This window comes from Lissotriton helveticus, chromosome 4_2 (genome assembly GCF_964261635.1).
Source record: "Lissotriton helveticus chromosome 4_2, aLisHel1.1, whole genome shotgun sequence".
Classification (NCBI taxonomy): domain Eukaryota; kingdom Metazoa; phylum Chordata; class Amphibia; order Caudata; family Salamandridae; genus Lissotriton; species Lissotriton helveticus.
Genome location: NC_136064.1, coordinates 40,411,925 through 40,422,402, shown reverse-complemented (window position 1 = coordinate 40,422,402; position 10,478 = coordinate 40,411,925).

The window sequence follows — 10,478 nt, the reverse complement described above, 5'->3', positions numbered from 1 at the left end:
GTCTGTAGGTACTGCAAATTCAACTGCCTCCTTGAGACAGGAGCTGGGTTTACGTAGCAGCTGGGTCCAAGGTTTGGCAAGTATCATACGTTGGGTAGTAGCTTTATCTAAAGGTGAACCTAATACTTTACGAGTTCTTATAAAAAATGAATTATTAGGATCTCTTAATGACTTCTCACTGATTGTAAAAAACTTCAGATTTGCCGTGTTAAAATTGAAATTGGAGGAGGAGACTTTATTTCTATTTTCCTCTCCCCAATTAAAAACGGTTCTGAAGTCAGCCTCCTGGGAATTGGGGTTTTGTCAGGATAGAGACCTCTGTCTAGCAAAAAAAGGTTGTACGCCTGTTTTTGAATCTTATACCCCGCGGAAAGCTCAACCATATATGTATTGGAATATCTCCCATGGCGCTAGGCGCCTTGTGTATTTATTAAGACACAATTTGCTTCCGCTGAAAGTTCTACATGCCAGCTGGTTTTGTCATTCGGCACGTTGTGATCTTTGTCAATTGTATGATCAGGACTTAGATCACGTCATGTTTGTCTGTCCGACACTGATGCCTTGCAGGCGTAGATGGTTAAGACCAATTTGTCTACAACTCAACATATTATCTGCTTCTTTGTTTAAGGCTGCTTTGATTAACCCACCTAATGAAATGTTTGCTTTTAAACTGTACAACTTTTTTAAATGTTTTTTGGACTTGTATTAAGATGGAATAATATTTTAAGTATTTGTTGTTTGTATGTATATGCTGTTTTATGTGGACCTCATAAAGAGTTCCTTATCATAATAAAATAAAACTTGAAACTTGAAGTGTGGAAGTGGCTGGACGCTTTGCAATGATACCCAATTGACTTTTAAGAAACGTTTGCCTTTTGCCTTAACTAACTCCTATCTGCTATTTTTGGAACCCAAATTTCAGTAGAATCACTTGCTGTAGGAAGATTAATACTGTAAAGATATGAAACTTTCTTGTTTACAAATATCATGTGACTGAGGGTCTACAAATCTATAAATGAAATTTGTGTTTGGTATAGTGATAACATCAGGTAGAAATTTAGTTAATGTTTGATGGTATAAAACATGTTACACATTGTTACTGTAAAGGTTCACAAAAGAATAGATAAGATGAAGATTAAGAAATTTCAGAAAAAAACTACTTAACTCATAGTATTTGGCCATGTGGAAAAATATGAGAGAAGAAAATGAGTACTTTAGATAATTATTTTAGAACATATATGGACGCAAGTTTTTGGGAGAGGTATTTAAAAGATAATGAGTTAACTTATACAATTTGGCCACGCGGAAAGGTATGAGAGAAGAAAATGTATAGTTAAGATAGATTTTTATAGGAGATACTTGCACGGTGTTTTTTTGAGATATATTTAAAAATAGGTCGTATAGTTTAATTAGTTTGTAACTGTGGAAGATGTAGCGTGCTTACTCAAGAAATTGCGAATTTGAGAAAAACATTTAAGATATGTTTTTTTCAGGTATTTATAATATGTATGGAGATTTTGGATGTTTTTTTTAAACACAATCATTTTGATTGTGGGTTTTTTTCCCCGCTGTTATATGATGATTAATATTGAAATCACTGTTTATAGTGAAAATCAATGTATTCTGAGGACAGCAAAAATAAACCATTTAATATGTTGTTTGAGTTATTTTGTTACATTGAATTTAGAAATATGTATTAAAACATATTTTTTTACTGTCTTCCACAGATATTATATTTATAAGGTAAGTACAACTAATAACATCCGAGAGTTTTCTCTGCCTCTCTCTTATTGACTCCTACTTTTTTTTATTTTATGAAATGTACATTATAATCTTATTTTTACTTTTCTTCCACAGGTACTACGTTTTTAAAAGAAATTTACTTTACTTTTTTACAATTTTTTAGGTAAGTATAAAAAATAAAGAAACTTTTACATCACTGTGTCATTTCTTTGTCTATCCTGCTTAAAGCAATGTCATGTTTAATATAAGCACTTCCACATAGGATTGGGTGCATTGTTATAAGGCATGCTTTAAAAGTGATTTAATGAAATGAGCGACATTTTACTGAGTGAGTTCAGCAACACTGATATATGAAAACATTGGTGGGAAATGATATTAAATGTTACATGTTGTTCTTTCCAGGAGTTTAAGTCCTTTGCTGCAGTGGCAATTCTGCCTCAGCATTAGGGGGCCGGGGGGCTGAGTGGTACTTCTATGCTCATGATAGAGGTACTCCTTCATGAGCCACGGTTGAGATCTGTTCATGATACTGTGGTTCTGTCATGGCTCTGCTTAGTCAATAGAACGTGTCATGGAGGTACAATATTAGTGCTGTGCAAGCACAGCGGCAAGCCCATGACAAAACTGGTCTATTCTGAGGACAGCTGAGGCAATGCTCGTGATGGAGCGGCTCTGTCATGAGCATGGAAGGACTTAACAGGTGTTAAAAAAACATGAGGGGTCTCTTCAAAGAGAGTGTTGGTTGTAATTTAAAGGGCACTTTAAAACACATTGTAGCAGCTTTATGTTGACGTTGCGTCTCTTTGCGCCACAATTTCGTCAGTTTATTTAATACAATGACAGTGGAAATAATGTACCATATTTACAACGTTATGGATCTAGGAGATATGTCACATTCTAAAGCCCTGCACCATAAGGAAGTGTTCCTCTGAAGGAATGCGTCTTGAAAGTGGCTGACTGTAATGCATGATATTTAACTCAGTGACTTTCAGGCCCATGCTGTTTCAAAACTGTGCATGTGCTTGAAGCAGGCGTAGGTATTGACGCAGCATTGTGAATATAGTGCATTGGTGAGCCTTGCTGGAGCTGCATCACAGTTGCGATGCAACTCTAGCAATGTATTACTTTTTCAGCACAGATGTGTTACGCATGTATGGTGTTTTTGTACCATGGTGCGCCACATTTCAAATGTGGCACACCATGGGTAACGGAGCACTAGCATACTGTGGTGGACATTAACTGGTGCATATCTGGGTATGAAGTAGTTAACATAAATCTGCCCCATAGGTTACAAATCCGCGTTTAGTAGACTGTTTGGCCTTTGTAGTTTTATGTTTTTTCTGTTATTCTATGTAGGTATGTAATATTGCAATATTTTTGTCACGAAAAAGAAGCCATGAGTATTGGGTTTGTGAAAGATTGCAAGATTTTTAAAATTAAAAAGCAACAACCATGGCATTGTTTAATATAGTATTGTAAATACTTATCTTTAACAATGATGAGAGAGTAAAAAAAGGTTAACCTGATGTTTTAAAGTTATTCACAGGCTTCTTTAGAGGAAGTATTCTATATGATTGTAGCGTGGGTGTTTCACTTTTTTATAGGTAATACAATGCATTCTGTATGCTGTAGCAGGAGGAGTACTACATGCTTGAATATTCTTCAGTGCTTATTTTCATTTCGTAAGTGGTATTGAGACCGACACAGAACTTCAATGGATCGGAGGGGCTGTTCCTGTGCATCTGGAGGACTGCCAAGCCGTTGCAGCAGTGGGAGTGAGGCCTCTCACGACAGAGAACTTCAATGGATCGGAGGGGCTGTTCCTGTGCATCTGGAGGACTGCCAAGCCATTGCAGCAGTGGGAGTGAGGCCTCTCACAGGGGCGTAGCGCAGCTCCTTTTGATGCTCACAATTGCAGATAACAGGGTAGAGATGTCTGTGGAATTTACAGATGGTTAGTCACACTAGAGTGTGGGCGGCGCCCCTAGCACTTCATTACGGCACACAGGGGAGCCGCGTTGCACAGTTTGAGAATCAGAGACTTAGGAGATAATGATAAACCTTCATAATAGGAAGGCTTCTAAGTGATAAAAATCGCCTGTGCTCGGCGTTAAAAATATCACTGCTATCGGTGGAATTTTCCACGGTGTTAGTGCTTCTACAGCAATGGGAACACAATACTGATAGAAAATCCTGTAACAATCTCAGTATTTCACATTATCGCGTGAAAAGAAAGTCTTCCGAAAGATGTTGAACGTTGTTCTCTTTTGAGAGTACAAAAGATAGTGAGGGAAGTGGGTGGAGTCCTCCGTGTAAATTGCAGAATAGAAACTACTAAGAACCAATTGGAAGTGTTGTTTTCGAGTCACATGACTTCACATGCGCGTCTCGGGACGTGTAGGCGGTGACAGTATCTGGTCACGTACGCCATTTGGAAGTAGCGGTCTAATTCAGCGAAGTTTCAAAACGTGAAAAGGAGTAAATCCAAACACATCCGGATTTAATATATCTTCTGAGCTCGATTCAAGCATACAATTGTTAAAGTATAAAACCTTTTATATTTTTTTTAAAAATACCAAGGCGTGTACATTCGGTCACGCACGAAAGTTTAAAAAGACATTCGGCTCCATTTAATGTAAATTTTCATAATAATAAAAAAGAAGCCTAGGTTTAGTGTCTTTGACGTAGTATAAGTTCTTTGATGGGTCTATGAAGAAATTTAATAAGTTGCAAAGTTTTCACGAAATACATATGCGGGTGCGCGCGCACGAACGAAAGCCAAAAAAGCGGAGATAAACCCCCTTTATAATATGCTCCAGGAGCTCTTTTTGGTAGAATGAGTTAGTTCTGAAAAGAACTTTTTTTTTTTTTTTTTTAAAACAAGTGTTATGTTGTTTTTGATTTTTTAAACTTGCAACAACATTTTCATGTGTGACACAGGATCAAAATGAAATGAAGAAATTTATCTTTTCTCGGGGCATTTATGACTCTCAATTTTTAGTTTAGTAAGAATGAGGCTCTGCTCTCCGTACAGAAGAATTTCTCCACACTCGTTGCATTTCATGTGCACCTTTGCAAGATATGGTCTCAAGTCCATCACAGCACTCGATGGAGATACAGGTCGTCCACCAGAAGATGTGCTGGCCACCTCTGATGGTAATAGCGTGGCCAGGGCTCTTGTCGATGCCTTTGCAAATTCCACAAGGTGCACTTGTTTGACATGCCGCACCATGGTATGTATGGAAAAGGAATATTTTTTTCTTGGATTTCCTCTTGAGAGAACCGAATTGCATATCGTGCAGGTAACATTTGGCGCATTCACTTTCTTTTGTTCTTCAGGATAAGTGAAAAATTGCCAAATAAAAGATTCCTTTTTTCTTTTTAAAGGTAGTCGCTCATTTCCTTCAGATTCGGAAGATGAATGCGGGGCGGCAGCCATTTCAGCAAAGTCTTCCAAAGGGTGTTGAACGTCATTCTCTTTTGAGAGTAGAAAAGATAGTGAGACAAGTGGGTGGAGTGCTCCGTGTAAATTGCAGAATAGAAACTACTAAGAACCAATTGGAAGTGTTGTTTTCAAGTCACATGACTTCACATGCGCGTCTCAGGACGTGTACGCGGTGATAGTATCTGGTCACGTACGCCATTTGGAAGTAGCGGTCTAATTCAGCAAAGTTTCAAAACGTGAAAAGGAGTAAATCCAAACATATCCGGATTTAATATATCTTCTGAGCTCGATTCAAGCATACAATTGTTAAAGAATAAAACCTTTTATATATTTTTTTAAAATACCAAGGTGTGTACATTCGGTCACACACGAAAGTATAAAAAGACATTCGGCTCCATTTAATGAAAATGTTCATAATATTAAAAAAGAAGCCTAGGTTTAGTCTCTTTGACGTAGTATAAGTTCTTTGATGGGTCTATGAAGAAATTCAATAAGTTCAGATTGCAAAGTTTTCACGAAATATATAGGCGGGTGCGCGCAGTCGGTCGCGCACGAAAGCCTGGAAATGCGCTATCCATTTTATTGAGAACTGTTGCCGAGAGTGCGCACACCGGGTCGTGCACGAAAGTTTAGAAAGGCTATTTTTATTTACAGGCAAATTTTAATGCGTTGAAAAAAAGGCAAGGTACAGACTTTCTAATTCTGTATCGCTTTACAAGGAGTCTCTATGCAACTTGAACAGTGAAGAAAACGGCTCGTTTCCGAAAAAAATATTGCCAGAACTTTATTGACAAAAGTATAGGTTGTATACACGAGATATTTCTGAATTAGCATTTTAAAAACCAATGAAATTCACTGAAAAAACCATAGGTTTTACACACGTTATAGTTAGGAAGTAGCATTTACAAAACCTATGAAATTCACTGAAAAAACCATAGGTTTGACACCAGTTATAGTTAGCTGGAAATTTTACTGATATAAAACCAATGAAATTCCACGTTATAGTTAGTTGGACTCACTATAACTTGCGCGTGTAATGCACTGCTGATGACGTCACATATTACATCACTCATTACATCACTCATGACACCATCCTTATGACACAGTGACAGACCTCCTTTCACTGTAATCTAACCCTTGAAACACATATTCAAAAATAGTAACTAAAATTTTCAAAAAAATGGAGATACCCATACCAGTTACAACAACCAATTCAATAATTCCACCATCTATATACACATGCACTAATTCACCAACAGTTCTATATAGTCACTCATACATATATTCACTAATCATATGTAGTGATACACCTACACATCCTGTTACACACCGACAGTCATCCAAAAGTTATTCACACACATACTCACACATGCAAATAAACTATAGAACATCCATTTATTTGCATAAACAGCTATACACACACTACCACTTTACTTCTAAGGAAACTTACACATACTTACTCTCTTAAAAAATCACTTATAGAAACACATACTAATTTAAACAGGAACTCTTACAATCCCTCACTCTCATATATACTCACTTATATACATCAATATTCACATATACTAGATTAAAACATATGTAGTTACTGATGAAGACACTAATAAGACAGTCATTCACTCACTAACACAGACATATACACACTCATCCACCCATACAGTCCTGCACATATGCTGTCTTCAAAACACATACAAACAGAGACTCAGTCATTCTTGCATCTATGTACTAAGTAATACTCTCACCAAAGCATGCAAACACTCATACTGATACTAAGAAAAACATCTAAAAACCTATATACATACACATGTACCTACTCATCAACCCATGCAGCCACTTATACACAAAGTGAAACACTAATACATATTTTTAAATATTTAAGCATTACTCACTAATATATGTATTCACTAAGATATTCAATAATATATACATATATAACACATATTTATTTTTCAGAAAGACACACATTCACTGGATGGTGTCATCAGTGATGTCATGAGTGATGTAATATGTGACGTCATCAGCAGTGCATTACAAGCGCAAGTTATAGTGAGTCCAACTAACTATAACGTGGAATTTCATTGGTTTTATATCAGTAAAATTTCCAGCTAACTATAACTGGTGTCAAACCTATGGTTTTTTTCAGTGAATTTCATAGGTTTTGTAAATGCTACTTCCTAACTATAACGTGTGTAAAACCTATGGTTTTTTCAGTGAATATATATATATATATATATATAAAACAAAGACTGGTAGCCCCAGGTAAGGATGTCCTCACGGAGGGTGAACTTCTATCACGGAGGCCACAGCCGGATCAGGAAACACAGTCCATCCCAATACGCGGCTCAACGCGTTTCGGGTTTGCACCCTTGTTCACGAGCCTCACTTCATAAAAACCACGGCAGCCATTCTATTGCAAACCTGCCTTTATTTGAAAGGAGTCACACCCTTGTGGGCGTGTACTCGCACCTCCACGGCGTCTGCTGCAAGTGCATTGTGGTATTGGCAGTCACAATAGATTGTATTACCACAGTGGGTGGCGTCGTAGTTCAAAGTTTCAAAAATTAATAAAATACCCCAGTGGGTCGATGAAACAGCGTAAAACTGCATCCCGCTGTGAGTAAAGCTGCAATCCGTATAGAGCCCTCCGCTCCATTCTGGCACCCGATGTTGCAAGTGCCTGGATCCGCTCTTCTGCGGCGGTTCATCCTCGCGACCGAGCCTGGCCGCAAACATCAAACAAAGACTGGTAGCCCCAGGTAAGGATGTCCTCACGGAGGGTGAACTTCTATCACGGAGGCCACAGCCGGATCAGGAAACACAGTCCATCCCAATACGCGGCTCAACGCGTTTCGGGTTTGCACCCTTGTTCACGAGCCTCACTTCATAAAAACCATGGCAGCCATTCTATTGCAAACCTGCCTTTATTTGAAAGGAGTCACACCCTTGTGGGCGTGTACTCGCACCTCCACGGCGTCTGCTGCAAGTGCATTGTGGTATTGGCAGTCACAATAGATTGTATTACCACAGTGGGTGGCGTCGTAGTTCAAAGTTTCAAAAATTAATAAAATACCCCAGTGGGTCGATGAAACAGCGTAAAACTGCATCCCGCTGTGAGTAAAGCTGCAATCCGTATAGAGCCCTCCGCTCCATTCTGGCACCCGATGTTGCAAGTGCCTGGATCCCCTCTTCTGCGGCGGTTCATCCTCGCGACCGAGCCTGGCCGCAAACATCAAACAAAGACTGGTAGCCCCAGGTAAGGATGTCCTCACGGAGGGTGAACTTCTATCACGGAGGCCACAGCCGGATCAGGAAACACAGTCCATCCCAATACGCGGCTCAACGCGTTTCGGGTTTGCACCCTTGTTCACGAGCCTCACTTCATAAAAACCACGGCAGCCATTCTATTGCAAACCTGCCTTTATTTGAAAGGAGTCACACCCTTGTGGGCGTGTACTCGTACCTCCACGGCGTCTGCTGCAAGTGCATTGTGGTATTGGCAGTCACAATAGATTGTATTACCACAGTGGGTGGCGTCGTAGTTCAAAGTTTAAAAAATTAATAAAATACCCCAGTGGGTCGATGAAACAGCGTAAAACTGCATCCCGCTGTGAGTAAAGCTGCAATCCGTATAGAGCCCTCCGCTCCATTCTGGCACCCGATGTTGCAAGTGCCTGGATCCGCTCTTCTGCGGCGGTTCATCCTCGCGACCGAGCCTGGCCGCAAACATCAAACAAAGACTGGTAGCCCCAGGTAAGGATGTCCTCACGGAGGGTGAACTTCTATCACGGAGGCCACAGCCGGATCAGGAAACACAGTCCATCCCAATACGCGGCTCAACGCATTTCGGGTTTGCACCCTTGTTCACGAGCCTCACTTCATAAAAACCACGGCAGCCATTCTATTGCAAACCTGCCTTTATTTGAAAGGAATCACACCCTTGTGGGCGTGTACTCGCACCTCCACGGCGTCTGCTGCAAGTGCATTGTGGTATTGGCAGTCACAAAAGATTGTATTACCACAGTGGGTGGCGTCGTAGTTCAAAGTTTCAAAAATTAATAAAATACCCCAGTGGGTCGATGAAACAGCGTAAAACTGCATCCCGCTGTGAGTAAAGCTGCAATCCGTATAGAGCCCTCCGCTCCATTCTGGCACCCGATGTTGCAAGTGCCTGGATCCGCTCTTCTGCGGCGGTTCATCCTCGCGACCGAGCCTGGCCGCAAACATCAAACAAAGACTGGTAGCCCCAGGTAAGGATGTCCTCACGGAGGGTGAACTTCTATCACGGAGGCCACAGCCGGATCAGGAAACACAGTCCATCCCAATACGCGGCTCAACGCGTTTCGGGTTTGCACCCTTGTTCACGAGCCTCACTTCATAAAAACCACGGCAGCCATTCTATTGCAAACCTGCCTTTATTTGAAAGGAGTCACACCCTTGTGGGCGTGTACTCGCACCTCCACGGCGTCTGCTGCAAGTGCATTGTGGTATTGGCAGTCACAATAGATTGTATTACCACAGTGGGTGGCGTCGTAGTTCAAAGTTTCAAAAATTAATAAAATACCCCAGTGGGTCGATGAAACAGCGTAAAACTGCATCCCGATGTGAGTAAAGCTGCAATCCGTATAGAGCCCTCCGCTCCATTCTGGCACCCGATGTTGCAAGTGCCTGGATCCGCTCTTCTGCGGCGGTTCATCCTCGCGACCGAGCCTGGCCGCAAACATCAAACAAAGACTGGTAGCCCCAGGTAAGGATGTCCTCACGGAGGGTGAACTTCTATCACGGAGGCCACAGCCGGATCAGGAAACACAGTCCATCCCAATACGCGGCTCAACGCGTTTCGGGTTTGCACCCTTGTTCACGAGCCTCACTTCATAAAAACCACGGCAGCCATTCTATTGCAAACCTGCCTTTATTTGAAAGGAGTCACACCCTTGTGGGCGTGTACTCGCACTTGCAACATCGGGTGCCAGAATGGAGCGGAGGGCTCTATACGGACTGCAGCTTTACTCACAGCGGGATGCAGTTTTACGCTGTTTCATCGACCCACTGGGGTATTTTATTAATTTTTGAAACTTTGAACTACGACGCCACCCACTGTGGTAATACAATCTATTGTGACTGCCAATACCACAATGCACTTGCAGCAGACGCCGTGGAGGTGCGAGTACACGCCCACAAGGGTATGACTCCTTTCAAATAAAGGCAGGTTTGCAATAGAATGGCTGCCGTGGTTTTTATGAAGTGAGGCTCGTGAACAAGGGTGCAAACCCGAAACGCGTTGAGCCGCGTA